Here is a 17,346-nt window from a genome sequence, read left to right on the forward strand (position 1 = left end):
GAGGCACAGAACTCTTGCCATTTCTTCCTCTCACTGTGTTGGTGACAGAGGTTATGGTCACCTGTACTGTCACGGTGAAGCAGCTGTGTCACACAACCGGGGCCCACGTGACTGTATTTCACACCTATGCAAACACATTCCAATCAATCATCTCTGTCTGTCTGTCGTAAACGTATTTTGCACACCTACGCAAACACCCATCCAATTAGTAATATCTCTGTCTGTCTGACTGTCTGTCTGTCTGTCTGTCTGTCTCCTTTTTCTGTCTCTTTTCGTCTTAAACTGATGGTCATCGTTAGATCTATGAACGTGAAATGGGGTATGTAGTAGACACAAACGTTGTCGGTTTACTGACAATGCTGAGTGTGAATGCAATATTGATTAAGTTCTTAAGGTGTTTTTTTTTTTTTTTTTTTTTTTTTTTTTTTGGTATACAGTCATTGTTCTACACATTATAGATACCGCTTCAAATCCAATCAAAATCGGTACCGATGTCAGTAGAAACCTCTGGTACCAAGAGGTGGGTGGCTGGAAGCACTATGTGGCTAAAATAGTTTCCACATAAATAGCGGCAGCCAGATAGGAGTGCATCGAAAGATGCTTAAGCAAACCAAGCAATTAATGAGTGAAAACTATTTCAAGAGGTATAAAATATCAAACAAACAAACAAACAAAAAACGAAGAAAAAAAAGAAGTTTGTAATATCTAAAAGTGAAGGAAGTTGAAATTCCGTTTACAAAAATATTTTGTCACTAGCTGCCTGCATCTTTCCGCACGTCCCGCCGCATCGACGATGTAAAAACAGATTAACAATTATCTTCCTTTTTCAAGGTAAAACAACAGGTCACAAGTAAAATTCCCCATTTACCAATATACAGCAGTGTTTTTCCCATGAGCCTTACGAAATTATTCAGTCTTTATCCATGGCGTCTAGCTGGACGCGCCCCCAAAATCTTCAAATATCCCAAAACTGATTATTTCCCATGTGAAAGGCAGTATATCTTAAATTTAAAAGAGAAAAAGAAAAAAAGAGACCTGTATTGCCTGGACAGGCAACGACACGAAAATATAACTCCCGTCGTATTGTCAATATTTCCTCCACAATACTGGCTCCTCACATTTCCAAAAATATCATAGTAAAATTAAAGCATCTAATTACAGCATGGACACTCATTTCCACTGCCCACACTCATGATATCAATGTTGAAAATAATGGATACTTATATAGCACACAATCCAGAAATCAACTGTAGGCGCTTTACAAAACACTTATATAGATATTGTCACGGACAACGTAATGGTTGCGCGGTTTTGTTTGTTCGTTTGTTTGTTTGTTTTTCTTTTCTTTCCATTGATGGGGGGTTCGAATCCATATCGTCCCCTTTTTCCTTTTCGCGCGGCAGGTGAAGTGGACGGAGGCACGTGGGTCGCTGGGTCTGAGTGATAAGAAACTCTAGGGAGAGCTGGACAGTACAAGGTCTTCAGAGAAGAAGCCACCCCAGTCAAGTGTTTCGGCCCTTAACTCACTCAGTACGGCCAGTCCTCTCTTCTCCTCTACACAGATCCCTCGGATGTCCAGTGGGTGTCTCAATGACCCAACCTTTAGCTTCCATCGTCAGAACTGTGGTATTCTTTGTCAACATTCACCTCTTCAGTATGAGAGCGTTTCGCTTGCAATATTTTGATGATGGTAATTGGGATGAAACGCTGTTAACGTCGTCTCTTTCGCCGTTCGTATGGAGAGAGTTAACTCCTTATTTTTAGAGGCGGGTGTATTGCGGTGCTCGTGCACGAGATTTTCATCGCGCATGTTCCCCTGTGTTCAGGCACAGAGACAAACGGTGTTCGTGACAGGATACGTGTTGTTTTGCTCCACTTGGTACCAGCGACGGGTCCGTGGAGGTTTCTGCTGACATTGGTACTGAGGGCCGCTTCGTCTGTAGTCCGCCAGTGTCAGTAAGGGTTCCACCTTCATGTGTTTGACACTGTTACATTCAAATGAAAAAAGACATTTCAGTCCTTCAAGATTTGTTTTGGATTTTTTTTTTGTTTCCAAGGCCTCCTGGACAATTGACTTATTTGAGATCTGGTTATCTTTAAAAAATGAAATAAAATAATGATAAGAATTAAAAAAAACAACCACAGCTTTTAAAATCAATAATTAGTATTGCATCACGTGAATAACGAAAGCCATCTCCAACTGACGATACATTATAAATACTACCAGCAGCAAAGGTGAAAAGAAAATGGAAGAATGAACAAATAAACAAAACCAAGAAGTAAACGCACGCGTGCGCGCACGCTCGTACTCACGCACGCACACACACACACACACACACACACACACACAATCTATGACTATTGTTGCATCAGAAACTGGTCACAAGTAATGGATGTACATATCTATCATGTATTATGTGATAGATAGCCTGTATGTATGTATGTATGTATGTATCCTATCAGAGGAAAATACCACAGTTTCTTTACTTCTGGTCTAATAGAAAGAGAGAAAAAAATCCGCAGACAGACCAGAAACAATAAAGGACAAAACAAAGTGACTGTCCGTGATGTGGTACTCTGTGTGTGTGTGTGTCATGATGTGTTCATATTGATATGGTGTGTTTCGATGTAACAGGCTTAGATAATTATTATATGTTTTATATGTACTTTGTTATGTGTTCGTATTAATATGATGTGTGTCGATGTCACATGCTCAAATAATTATTATATGGATTATATGTACTTTGTTTCCTGTGTACTGTCCAAACTTCAGCATGCGTCACATATGTATTATAACAAGCGACCTTTGAACAATAATCCTTATGTATAGGCTATATATGTGTAGCCGAGCGCTAAGCTGGCTACGATGACCACTTTCAGTCTGTGTGTGTGTGTGTGTGTGTGTGTGTGTGTGTGTGTGTGTGTGTGTGTGTGTGTGTGTGTGTGTGTGTGTGAGTTATCTTCTCCTTCGTAAGTTTTTTTTTTGTTTTGTTTTATGTTGTTGTTTTTTTCCTGTTGGCTTTTCATTGTCTGTCTGTATTTCGCTGTTGTTATTTTCACCTCTTCAGTTGTGATTGTTATGATTCAATTTGGATAACTTGTGAAGTCATCCTTCTGTCAGAGAACCTGCAGCAGTCTGCTTTCGCCGCTATGTTTATATTTTGATATTATAGTATTGTTAGCAGTGTAGCCCGATTAGCGGCAAGATAAATTTTCGTGTCTTCAATGGCGTCAAGATCAATCTTCGTGTCTTCAATGATGCCACAGTCACAGTTGCGAGCGTCTGGTAAGAAAATGCGATCTGTCCACCTGTTTGAGAAGCTTGTTAAGGAAACTAGCTCTAATGATTTAATGGTTGACTTTGCAGACTTAATTCTAAATCTACCAGCAGAGGTTGCCTTAGGAGACTGAAGCAGAAAAAGAAGAGAATGTACAGACAGACCAAAAGAACTGAAGCATGGGCAAACTGCTGCTTCATACATCAGGAGTGTAAAAGGGTCTTCAAAAAAGGCGGAATTGACACACCTCAGTAACGTGATCCTGGATGGCTTAGCACAAAATAACTTCAAACCTTTTTTTTTAGAAATATGTATAAAAAATAAATAAATAAATATATAAAAACAGAGAGAAAAAAAGGATAATATTTGTGCTGCATCACTGGAAAAGAACGGTTCCGTCCATGGTGATGCCAGATCCAAAGCGAACATACTGGCTGAGCAGTTCCAGTCAGCATTTTCTCAGCCAACGTCACCTTTTAAAGCTAGACTCTACCATTATCCGTCCATTGAGAGTCTAGAAATAACAACAAGAGCGTTGAAAAGCTGATGAAGAATATCGTGGTCAACAAAGCTGTGGGCCATGTCGGCATCCCTAGCCATGTTCTTAAGAAGTGTGCCAGCCAGCTTGCCGACGGTCTCACATGTCCATTTCAAAGATCTGTCGTGACGAACCACAGGGACGCTGCCAGAGGACTGGAACAACGCACCTGTTTTCAAGAAAGGAAAAAAAACACAAGGCACAAAACTACAGACCCGTCTCCCTCACCTCTGTATCATGTAAGCTTTTAATAATAAACATAAAATGAAATAATGATACACTGATTAAAGAACGTGACTTGTTTTGCACCAGCTTAAGTTATAAAGACACGACACACCATCGAAAATCCTTTCCAACAAGTCACTGGGTTCGATAAGCCCATTGTAGCATGTGCTAGGTATTACCATATATATATATATATCCCTCGAGGAAGGAAAGAGACCGTTCCGAAAATTTGGAATACGTGACAGATTGATGTGTTTTTTGGTTTTTTGGCTCTCTCTCTCTCTCGCTCTCTCTCTCTCTCTCTCTCTCTCTCTCTCAGAATATATATATATATATATTTTTTTTTTTCAGAGAGAGAGAGACAAGACAAGACAAGACAAAGATTTTAATGTCCATTCAGCGTTACAACGCCCTTCAGACAAGGGGGCAAGAAACAACACGCATTCTTGTGAACACCTCAAGAAATTTGCATAATCATTTGAACAAAAACACCGACGCGCACGCACGCTTTCAGACAGAAACAAATTCATTCACGCACGCTCACTCTCGCGCAAGGTCGCGAGCGCCAAGTTGCAACCATCTCTGTCTGAACCCCGCTCCCCCCCCCCCCCGGCCCCCCCCCCAACCCCCTCCCCACTCTAGATTGTCACACACACACACACGCCTCACTCACACATCCCACATACCCACCCATCCTCACCCACAATCACACACACACGCACACACACGCGCGCGCGCGCGCACGCGCGCGGACAGAGGATCATCTTGAGACGAATTCCTAGAACGTTAAATGCTGTCACAATTAATAATTTCCATTTTCTTTTTTCTTATTTGCATTGCCTTTGCAATGAATCCCGCTATTTTTTTTATTTTTTGTTTTTTAAAGAAAAAATACGTTGTTACATGAAAGAATGTTTGCCACACTGTTTTGATCAGGAGCACCGGTGAACGAGTCCAGTTTTCAACAGTTCTTTTTTCCAAATGTCACTGTAAGTAGTACAATGAAACAAAAAATGAACTTCATCTTCTAATCCGACTCCACATGATGGACAATTAACATCTGACAGATTTTCGTTATCAACTAAGAACCATCTTTTACAACTTTGTAGACTAACTCTGAGACGAAATCTGATAAGGTTATCTCTGTGCCACTTATTTGTGACACATGACAAATGCTTTTCTGCCTGAAAAACACTTTTGAAAGAATTAAACCATCGGTATTTGTCATTACTTTCTATCTCCGGATGTCAGTTTTGCTTGCTACATGAAATAAGTCTATCTTTAAATTCTAAGATAAAACTAGACTCGCATCCGATGCCCTGGCTTAGCCATACAATCCCAAAGCCATTTTTTGATAGGAGATTTTTAACCTTCGATACCCAATTATAATGGCCACATTCGTGTTGAAACGAAAGCATTTCGTATGCCTGCCTACACAGTCTGGACATAGGAAGCTAAACTAATTTCAGCCACTATCTAATACATGTTCTGATGTGCAGTGGATATCTTCCAGTTTCACCATAAAGCTGCTTGTTTGATGCATGCAGGGGGACATTCAAAAATCTTTTCAAGGCAAATGTATGAATGACTTCAATTTGTTTACATTCATCTTCCATACCCCACACTTCAGCTGCATATGTCAAAACTGGTTCAATTTGTGAATCGAACAGCTTCCAAAATATGCTCGGATCTATATAGCTCCAAGTTTTCTAAGAGACTTCATTATTTCTATAACACATTTCCTGTCCTTTCTACAGGTCTCAGACAAAGCAGCACTGATACTCATTTTTGTTGTAAAGATCATTCCTAAATATTTATAAGAGTTTATTACTTTAACATCTTCCTCCCCATAGAACCACCTTTCCCTGCTGGACAAGTGCCCCCCCCCCCCTTTCTAAATACCACTATGTTTGTCTTTTCAAGGTTAACTGTCAAGCACAATCTGTCTGATTCCCGTTTTAAACAGATCAGTTGATTTTGTAGTCCAACAACTGAATCAGACAATAAAATAACATCAACGGGAAATAACAACAAAAATATTTCTATAGCGCCAGGAACAAGTTGGATACCGTGCTTTCCTAATCTGGACAAATCGATAGCCAATTCATTAATTTAAAAAAAAGGAAAACAACTGAGGGCTTAACAAACAACCTTGTTTAGCCCCTCGTTGGCAGTCAAAATAATCAGAATAGCAACAGCTATCACGTACACATGCTAATACATTATCATAAATACCTCTTAACGCATAATACAGTTTGCCTTTAACACCGTTTTTCCTCAAAATCGCCCAAAGCATATTTCTATTCACTGAGTCAAAAGCCTTTCTGAAATCAACAAAAACTACATATAATTTTGTATTTTTAGCTAGGAACTTACTAACAATGGCATACAATGTAAAAATGTGATCTATTGTACTATACCCTGCTCTGAAACCTGCTTGCTCTTCTATTATTGTTTGCTCGTGTTCTGCCCATTTTGTAAGTCTTTTATTTAAAATGTGTGTATATACCTTACTAATAACCTAATAACACTTGTCAAAGCTATACCTCGGTAAATATTTTCAGAGAGAGAGACAGACAGACAGACAGGCAGCAGGCAGAAGGAAGAAACGGCAAAACTCTTTATTAACGAGCCTGTACGACTGTTTTTCATGCTGTCCTCACCCACCAGGGGACAAGAAGATGGGGGGAGGGGGTGGAGAGTAAAGAAATGGGATACACTTGAGAAATAAAAAGTGAAAAACAGAGAGAGAGACAGACAGAGAGAGAGAGAGAGAGAGAGAGAGAGAGACAGAGACAGATAGACAGACAGACAGAGATACTGATAGGGAGAACCTATTTCAGTTAGACCATTGCCCTCATGATTGGAAGAAGAAGAAGAAAAGAGTAGAAAATTGTATTTAAAAAAATAGTTTTCGTAAAGAAAAGAATGATGCGAAATGTTGCAGTTACTTTCGTTTTTTGTGTCATTCTTAGTCTTTGTGTTGCACTTTGGGACTGGAGGGCCTCAAGCAGTAAAGACTGGTTTTTGTTCTATCATCTCCGGACCGCCTAAAAGCTGTAAACACGGCATTGAAACTGCAGCCAATCATCAGCCAGCAACAGGTGTGTCACCTGTGGGAAGGAAGGTGGGACGGAACAATGCAGCCTCCTTCATTCCCTCTGCTTTGTACAACGGTGGCCCATCATGTGCAGTATATGAAATGGGATAAGCGTTATTGCAACGTTTGATGAAATGGCGAAACTGTTTTTTGAGCAATACCCATACAGAGAAGTTTGGCCCAGACATAAAATAAGGCAACAGAATAGCAACAGTAACGTGCACGGCCACAAAGCGTGCACACAAACGCGCACACCAGCGCGCGAGTATATAATCAGGCCTTACAGTTGTTTATGATTAATGGCGAAAGTACAAATGATTTACGACAAAATAAATAACGTGCCACCTACACGTCAATTGCAAGCGAAAGCATAATCCTGAGGAGAAAAAGCAATGTATACACCCAGAAAACAAACAACAAACTCCACCGTCATTGTGATTTTTTAAGACCAGAACAAACACGGACGCCAGCTGTGTCACAATCTTCAAAAGAGCCTGAAAATAGCGTTCTGAAATGAACAGCATGCACATTGATACTGATAGCCCCGGATCTGAGTACTGACGGCAAAAGTTTAAAAGTGTTCAGGGCTTGGAAGGTAATCGTATAATATAATGTATAATATAATGTATCCTGCTGAACGTTTTCTCCTGAGGAAACGGCTGAAAACAAAACGAATTACGCAAGTGTATCTTTGTTATCTGTCATCAGTGCCAGCCATTGCAGGACGTCTTTGATATCATTTGAACGTGTTCTTTACGCTTTGAAACTGAAAAACGTGTTGACTCCGTCATCTAGACCATCGTGTGTATGACGAAGATGTTATCTTTTCCTTGTGATAACTATCTGCACTCACTTTAACGTAACGTTCACCCGGTGATGGCACTTGATAACAGTCATCTGGTAAAAGTGATGACAATTGGCAAGCAAATTGCATAGTTCACTTGTTAGAAAAAAAACAATATTATAACGGATCAAAAACAGTATCATCGGGGATGTTCAAAGTGGTTTACGAAAAGGGATTATTCGACCGTTGATAATAATTATTTTCAATTTGCAGCCAGTGCAAAAGCTATCTGCAAATATCGCAAGCTGTGTTCTTTTTGTCTGTTTTGAAATGGACTTTGATTCAATGGATTACACTTTAGAAACTTCGAATAAATGAAAAGTTTCATCGAAGTATGAAAAGCATATGTGAGGATGTAAAAGCAGTAAACTTTGGAGTAATAGCAAGTGACGCTGTGAGGGCACAGGTGATGTCAGGTGACAGGCGTAAATAGTCCTATCTTGTTCTCTTAATAAAGGCATTGGCATTAGAAATAATTAAATATGATAGACATACTGTAAAGTTCGGTTTTATAGAATCATTCATTATGTTAGTTGCATACGCTATGGTTTCATTGTCTGGACTGCGAAAATTGAACAACTCTATAAATGTCACATGGCCCAGTGATGTTCACCCACGGCAAGGTCTGTCCGCTTGCTTCGACAAAAGAGCGCTAGGAATCGGGCTGCAGTCACTCGTCGCTGCTCTTCGGCACCCTAGCTAGGTTCTAGTCATAGTTTCGGGGCGTGAAGACTTATTAACTAAGAGTTATTAGTATTAATTAATCAGCTGATGATCAATGCGCAACTGTGGATCCATGCAATAAAACTTGCGTGTTGGACCAGTTGCGAAACACGTTGCTCAAACAGTTTCATCGGCAAATGGTCACATGCTCCATGCTTTCTACAGCCATGTTCTCCACGCTGTCCATTGTCTGTTCCACACAGGGTTCCCGGAAAGAAACCTTGTTCAACTGCGAGTTGAAATAAATATGGAGACAATAATTTTCAGAGGAGATGATAATTGGTAGTTACGGTCATCAGCTGATGCATGTGAAATTAAAATCTTTGTTTTTTTCCTGAAAAAAACAACAACAAACAAACCCTTTACTTCAGTTATTCTCGTGAAGATCTTTTTCTGTTCTGCTTAGCGTCTTACTCATTAATGAATGAGGTCGATAAATGATGCACAGATGGATTCGAAACTGTGAAACAGCAGTTACTCAAAATGAAAAAAAAAAACGTCAACAAAAAGACGAAGCCTAACCCCCCCCAAAAACAAAATGAAACTTCTCAAACTGCATAAGGATCGAAGACCTCCAAATAATGTGATACGAAGTGCGGTAAGAACCGATTTACTAAAACTAATCATAAAGTGAATCAATAGTTGATTGATTGTTGGACAGGTGCATGAACACAGGCGTACAGCGCGACTTTCAATCTGCATCAGGATTTCAATGGTAAGAAAACATTGACAAATAGCGTGCGTGCGTGCGCGCGCACGCTTCACACACACACACACACACACACACACACACTCTCTCTCTGTGCGAATGTTCGTGCCTTTGTAGGGGTGGGGGTGGGGATAAGGGGCGCGCACGCGTATGTTTGTGCGGGTGGTCGGGTGCAGGGACGGTTGAGTTAGTTGGGGATGTTTGTATAGATGGGTGTGTGTATATAACAACGGGTGGTCCAACAAGGAAAAAAAAAAAAGAAAAAAAGCGGAAAGCGAGTAACGGGGTAGGGGGTAATGTAAAGACCGGGTGGCGGTGTGGGGGGTGGACCGGTAGGGAGGGAGGGGGTGGGTGGGGTGGGTGACAAGCTGACAAGGGCTTGAAGCGCCAACAAAGATGTTGTGATGAGAGCCGGGAGAGGGGGACGAGACAGTGGGCCCCCCAGGCCCGCTTTGTGCCTCTGACAGCCTCATGATCAGCGCGCCACTTCAAACCTATCATGGCCACCTATCACACCTCACACCGCCACCCGACATCCCCACACCCCAGCCCGCCACCCGACCTCCCGCAACCAGGGGGTGGGGAGTGATAGGGGCAGAGGAAATAACGAGAGGAAGGTAGGGGCAGGGGGGGGTGGATGTGTGGGAGACCAGAGACTTTTAATAAAGCGAGGGCAATTTGATAAGGAGCAACGATTCCTCCCTTCCTTTTATCCCATTTCTCATAATCCTCCTGACAACACACACAAACACACACACACGAACACACACACACACACACACACACACACACACACACACATACATACATACATACATATATATATATACACACCCCAACACACACACGTATGCACACACGCAGTACAGCAGTAAAGTTGTGAGGGAAGCGATAAAAACACGGTGACGTTCGTTTTCTTCAAAGGAAACGAAGAAGCATAAAGCGGACTTTTAATATGAATTCTGGAGAACAAAAAGACCCCTTCAGGCAGGTAGGATTACACCCTATAAACACACCACCACTCTGTGTGTGTGTGTGCGTGCGTGCGTGCGTGCGTGTGTGTGTGTGTGTGTGTGTGTGTGTGTGCGCGCGCGCCAGTTGTTGAAAATGATAGGACTGATGTTTGTTTCGTATGTTGGTGCCTGACTGGTTTAAACGAAACAGCCAGAAGAATCTAAATAATGAGAGACTTCAGGTTAGTGAAGACAATGTGATATTAAAATGGAACAAACACAGAAACACCGAAGACATGTGTTATCATTCATGTTGTTTGTATTTCTATCATTAATGATGTCTATGTAGTACATTCAGTTCAAATCGTTAAAAAGTGGTCTTTACCTTTCAGAAATAATCCATAGTTGCACACCAAAAGAGCGTAGATGATAGCAATAATGAAGAGTTCTTCCACAGCACTGTCACCTCACAGAGTGGTTGAGGGCGCTTCACAAATTACAGAAAACGACAAAGAAACAACAATTCTCAAGAAAATTCAAATAACAACCAATGACTCGCAGCGCTCCACAAATTACATGTTACAAAAGAGAAGCAACAATCACCAAGAAGGAATCAACCACGAAGAAACAATCGCCATCTTCGCATCGTGACACACACACACACACACACACACACACACACACACACACACACACTCACACTCACATCAGAATTTACCTGTCTGCCAAGTTTAAATTAAGGTATAAATGCATAGGGAGGGTAAATATAGGCCATTTTTCCTTCTCTGGGCCATATAAGTAACTTTTGGGGGTATATGTGTTTAAAACGGAACTATATCCACATCTTTCAGCACACAGTTAATTTCTTTGTGTCTACAGAAAGACATTAGAACGAGCTATTCCAAAATTGACATTAAAATTGGATTAGTACCGTAACAGCTTGTCACGTCATCAAATACTTCCGGTGTACTGAAAATGCTCAAACGCCAGCAACCTGATTATTGAATGAAGAATTTCTTTATCAGCGTGAGGTAACTGCTGGCATAATTAGGCACTATACAAAAATAGATTCGTGTTGTAATATGTTGTATTGCATTTAATCCGTCTAATTTACGTGGTTAGTGTCCCAGCCGACGGCAAGGGCCACAATGTCAATGAACCGGGGTGTTTTTCTTTTCTTTTTCCAATGCATTTTAATGAAAGAAATCACGCTGTATCAGTCTTGCAGGGTTTTATGTAGTTTGAATGCAGGGGGAGTATACATATATTGGTCGCTTTTCCTTCTTAAAATTATATGGATGAAGTCGGGGGTATACCTGGTTGCAACGCCACAGTACCAGAAAAATGAACATAATCCATTTTCTTTGTGTTAAACATAAAATTTAGAAGCAAGGACACACCAATTCTGCACCATTCACAACAAAATCAACTTCGAGACAGACATAAGATTAGTGACCGAACAAAGCAAGACTCAGACAAGAAATATGAAATGTGATGTTTTCACAAAACCCGCACAAAGTTTGAGGGCTACACAAAGTTTGCAAAGAGACTGGGTGGTGCATTGTACGTATTTCATTTTTAAAATGCCAAACATGTTCTTAAATGCAAACAGTGAAACACTGACATGAGGACAGAAAGCTTAAGAGATGGGGGATACCACAGCCAGTCCATCAACTCCCCGGGAAAAAAAAATTGACCTGAAAGCTTTTTTTCCCCCCAAGAGATTGCTGCATCATGTGTGACAAAGCGAGGAAATGGAACCCAGTTTCTAAAGACTAGAGCTCTGCAATGGGGAAAAGTGTGGGAAAATCGCTGAAAACTTGATCAAAGAGGCAGCTTCTCTGACCGAGGGAACTGTGATCGTCTAAATACATGACAGATCTTGTGGCACAGGAAGCACACTTCCACAAACTCTTTCAAAAGGGACTTCAGTCTGAGACATGTGGATATACATGGAAGAGGAGACAAATCATTTTAAAAAGGAAGCCCACTTGGACGCTTTTAACCATGTGTGCAAGTAAATGGAAAAGAGCATCATTGGCGAAGACGAAGGGTAGAGCATGTATCAATACTGAGAGACGTATCATGCATGCAAAAGAAACACCCACGGTTTCACAATCCTAACTTGTGCATCAGAGGATAGAAAGCTGGAAGAGGCAGCCCTCACTCTCCGCTGTCTCCTTCAGACTGACAGAGAAGCTCAAGTGAGTCATTGTCCCCCAGCAATGGCGTCTTTTCTGACTGCATGTCAAAAGGCACTCGGTGCTGCAAAGGACCTTGTGGAATGTGTTCTCACTGGAAAGAAGAATGCCCATGAAAAGAACTACGGAATCACTACCTATTTCGCAAGACACGTGTTATGCTTTCACAAGTACAGTGGAAATGTCAAAGCGCAATCCACTATCTAACAGGAATTGCTGAACTTGTCAGCATACATATTTTGAATCACTTTGGCCACTGCATGTCTCACAGTTGTGTCCTTAAACTTGAAACTGCAGTCTGCTACAATGGACTTTAGCTTGCTGCCAGAAACCATCTCTTCCGATAACGTGATTCCTCACTCCTGCAGAGACAATATTGATTTACAGGAAACAGGATTAGGATCCGGCACAACACGTTTAACACATGGCATTGCCATTTTAATAAGTGTCAAGAAACTCTGAAAAACCAGGCCCAGACACCGGTACTCAGTGACGCATAACCTTCATCGACACATCCATCCAGCCTTCAGTATCAGCTCTAAGAGCTCCAGCCATGTTTCACAAACGATAGGGTAGAGCCCATACTCAAAATAGCTGACACGCATGTCTTCATTCAACTCATTACATATGACGCAAATATATTCAGATTCGTGCAGATTCTGACCAGATTCACGTCTACTGTGAGCACTACATTACAGACTGCCAGGCTGGGTGTCACTGTAACGAATCTGGCGAATGTGCAGGAGCAGTCATCAGCTGACTGTGACCACCCTGTTCTTCATCTTGTCACCGACATTATAACAGTGCAACACGTTCTGCGGGTGTCACTGAACACAAGACAACTGGGTCAGAGGTATGCCTTTATCAGGTTTGACTTTGCAGTTGCAAAGAAAGCACTGACGGCCATATGGCAAACTGAACAGTCCCATAAGAATGCAGTACATCTTGGTGCGTTTCACTTCCTTTGTTCTCTTAGTTTCAGTTTCAGTTTCACTTTCTCAAGGAGGCGTCACTGCGTTCGGACAAATCCATACACGCTACACCACATCTGTTGAGCAGATGCCTGACCAGCAGCATAACCCAACGCGCTTAGTCAGGCCTTGAGTGCATGCTTACATATTTTATGTACCTATGAAAGTGGATTTCATTTTATGTAATTTCGCCAGAGGACAACACTCTCGTTGCCATGGGTTCTTTTTCAGTGCGCCAAGTGCGTGCTGCACACGGGACCTCGGTTTATCGTCTCATCCGAAAGACTAGACGCTCAGTTTGATTTTCCAGTCAAACTTAGGAGAAAGGGCGAGAGCGGGATTCGAACCCACACCCTCACGGACTCTCTGTATTGGCAGCTGAGCGTCTTAACCATTCTGCCGCCTTCCTCCTCTCTTAGTACTCCAGGAAAACTCACGAGAGGAACAGGCTTTGAAGACATCATCGCTTGGATAGGCGTCTGCACCAGGGGCTCCACTGAAGCCTTTTAGGCCGGGAAACACAACGACCATGCCATCAGAGCCCACCTCATGTTGTAAGCTCTGGGGATTCTTCATCTGGGACAGTTTCTCAAAGACTCACCAAGTGCACAGGAGCTCATCGAGGACGCAAATGGTTATCTTAAAGTCCCCCAAATGTAGCAAACAAGAGAGGCAAGGCCTTCAAGGCTCACTTGTGATACACTTAAAAAAATAATCTAATCGTTATATTGTGTTCTGTATTTGTTATTATAAAGCTTCGGGTTAAAAGAAAAAGAAAAGAAAAAGTCCTAACGGCAGATTCGAACTCAGGTGAAAAGAAACTGTCTTACCCATTACACTATCGTGGCTCCTTAACTGACGTTCAAAAATATATTTAAACATGCTTTTTTAAAGGGCGATAAATCGATTGCGGTATTCGCAGTGAGAACGCTGTTTAAATCATATTATTCTGATGCATCTTGGGCATTCAACAAATCTTTAAGGGCAATTAAAAATTCTTTTTAAGTCCGCAGTAAAGGAGACGTGGTTATCGCCGCAATCACACTGCAACATTTAGCCGTTTTCTCTGGATCTAGATAGATGTACAAGTTTCAGTCAATTTTTTTTCAATGTTGATCCAGCCAGATGTGAGTCAGATACTCAGGGATTTATTGTGAAACAAAAAACAAACAAACAAAAAACCCACAAACAAACAACAACAACAACAAAAAAGCCAAAAGTCAAGACGATTTTACCACGTGTCCTTTTTCGGACATTTTCCCCTCCACCAACTCCACAAGCGGTTGAGCAGGACAGATGTGTTCGGTGAAAGGTCAAGGCCACAGTTTATAACAGGTATAGTTTCACACCGGAATGTGTCTCTCAGTCATCATTTGGCGGAAGAAGGCTGCTTCCAGAACATAAGGGCGAGGAGCAGGCTGGGATGACACTGTACTCTTTGGTGACAGCATGGCGATTCTAACAGCATCTTTTCTCACTGGCCCGCCTTCTCATGAAAAATATAAATGCTACGACAACGCAGCCACAGGTAAACGTAAAAGTAAGTATTGCTGAATACACGTTCACGCCCCCACATATACATGTGACAAGGTGAAAACTCAAACACACTATTGATTGTATTTATTCTTCAAGTGGAACAATTTTGAATGCGTGACTATTTCTGTCGCTAAATGATCTATGAATCGACACCTCCTTCACTTGAAACGTTGAGAAATGATGCAAGGTTCTATGAAACGATGTAATGTGCCATTACATTAAATACCTGTGTGTGGAAAAGAGTAAAGGTGTCACAGAGAGAGAGAGAGAGAGAGATGGATTACCAGCACCTTAGATGGAGACGGGAAGGCGTTTACAGTTCGTTGTCTGTTACAAATAATGACAGGGTTTTTGTTTCTGCCGTTCTTTTGAACTGGTCTGAGGTTTCGATGCAGAGGTGACGCTGTCGAGCTATGGGATGTGATTGTGTGTGTGTGTGTGTGTGTGTGTGTGTGTGTGTGTGTGTGTGTGTGTGTGTGTGTCTGTCTGTCTGTCTGTGTTTGTGTGTGTGTGTGAGTGTGTCTGTGTGTGTCTGTCTGTCTGTGTGTCTGTCTCTGTGCCTGTGTCTGTGTCTCTATGTCTGTGTGTATGCGTGTGTTTCTGTCCGTATCTTTGTGTTGTCTGTGTATATGTCTCTGTCTGCCTATGTGTCTGTGTGCGACTGGTACGCACACACGCGTTTTTCTTGCCATGCAGCCAAGCCCTGGTCAGTACATCACATTTACACCGTGCACTTCAGCCCCAGTGTTGCTTTCTTCCTGGAGTCCGTGGACTTTCACAGAGTGAGTAATTTGTCGTGCGTTCAACGGGTATGAGGCATAGGCTTGATGGCTGCACATGATTTTGGATCAAACACACACACACACACACACACATACACACACGCGCGCGAATACACGCACACACACACACACACACACACACACACACACACACGGCCACAACACGCTGTGTGATAATCGTTCCCTGACGGGGACGTGGTTTTATCAGTCGTCCAGCCCTTGGCGGGGAAGCAGTTGACGACCCAAACTATGATGTTGACGGACTGGCCATAAATCACTGGTGGTCCCCTCCACCCGCTGAAAGGCGGGTAGATCTGCATTTAATCAGCTGCATCAGCTACAAGGTGTGTGGTCTGGGTAATAGAGTCAACCACCGAATCTCTCTCTCTCTCCCTCTCTCTCTCTCTCTCTCCTCTCTCTCTGTCTCAGCGCGCGCTGTCCTGATGTCAAAGCAGTCTTCCAGTCGCCTCTTTGCAGTCACTACCCCGGGTGTCTAGATCTTTATCGCGAAAAACACTTACCCGGGCGTTCAGGCGTGCTACACACGGCCATGAAACGCACATCTCTATAGGGCCGCCAGGAGCCGTGTACAAGCTACACTTTCCTCCGCCCTACCCTCTCCTCGCTTCACTGAGCGTTTCAACAGCCAGCAGCAACGAGGTTAGGGACTGTGCCTGGACAGTGTCATCCCGATTCGCCTATTTCCGTTTTGCCTACCATCGATTTGATTATCCCAATTTGCCCATTCCCTGATGCTATGTGTCTGTGTCGTGCGCACATGTTTTGTTGTGTGTGTTAAAACTTCTTTTTTCTTTTTTTTTAAACCCTCACTATATTTCTAGCCGGCTCACGATGTTGATTGTCTGGGTCTTGTATCGGTGATCTGATTGTCTGGGTCTTGTATCGGTGATCTGATTGTCTGGGTCTTGTATCGGTGATCTGATTGTCTGGGTCTTGTATCGGTAATCATGGAACAGCAAACTAAATCTTTTATCTGAAACTAAATGAATGAAATTTCGCTCGAGAGTCACAACCGTAAATGCATTCATCATATTTAGCCCAACCTCAAGATTGGTTGAGAATTAACAGTATTGGTAGAAACTGACAGTGGTATAATTATGTGCATGTGCAGCCTTTAACACTCACCAGTATGTGGATTGTGTGTGTGCGTGGGTGGTGGATGGGTGTGTGGGTGGGTAACTATACATATATATATATATATATATATATATATATATATATATATATATATGTGTGTGTGTGTGTGTGTGTGTGTGTGTGTGTAAGAGAGAGCAAGAGATACAGGCAAAGATAGACAGAGAGGGGGAACACACACACACACACACACACACACACACACACACACACACACACACATCAAGAATAGGCTTAACAGGAATGGCGAGTAGGCAAAATGTGCTGGTATGGAAGTTTGGGAGTGAGGAGTAAGCGTGTTTTGAACGATGTCATGAGTGTATGCAGTAAA

Source organism: Babylonia areolata, chromosome 23 (assembly GCF_041734735.1).
Source record: "Babylonia areolata isolate BAREFJ2019XMU chromosome 23, ASM4173473v1, whole genome shotgun sequence".
In the NCBI taxonomy this organism is placed as follows: domain Eukaryota; kingdom Metazoa; phylum Mollusca; class Gastropoda; order Neogastropoda; family Buccinidae; genus Babylonia; species Babylonia areolata.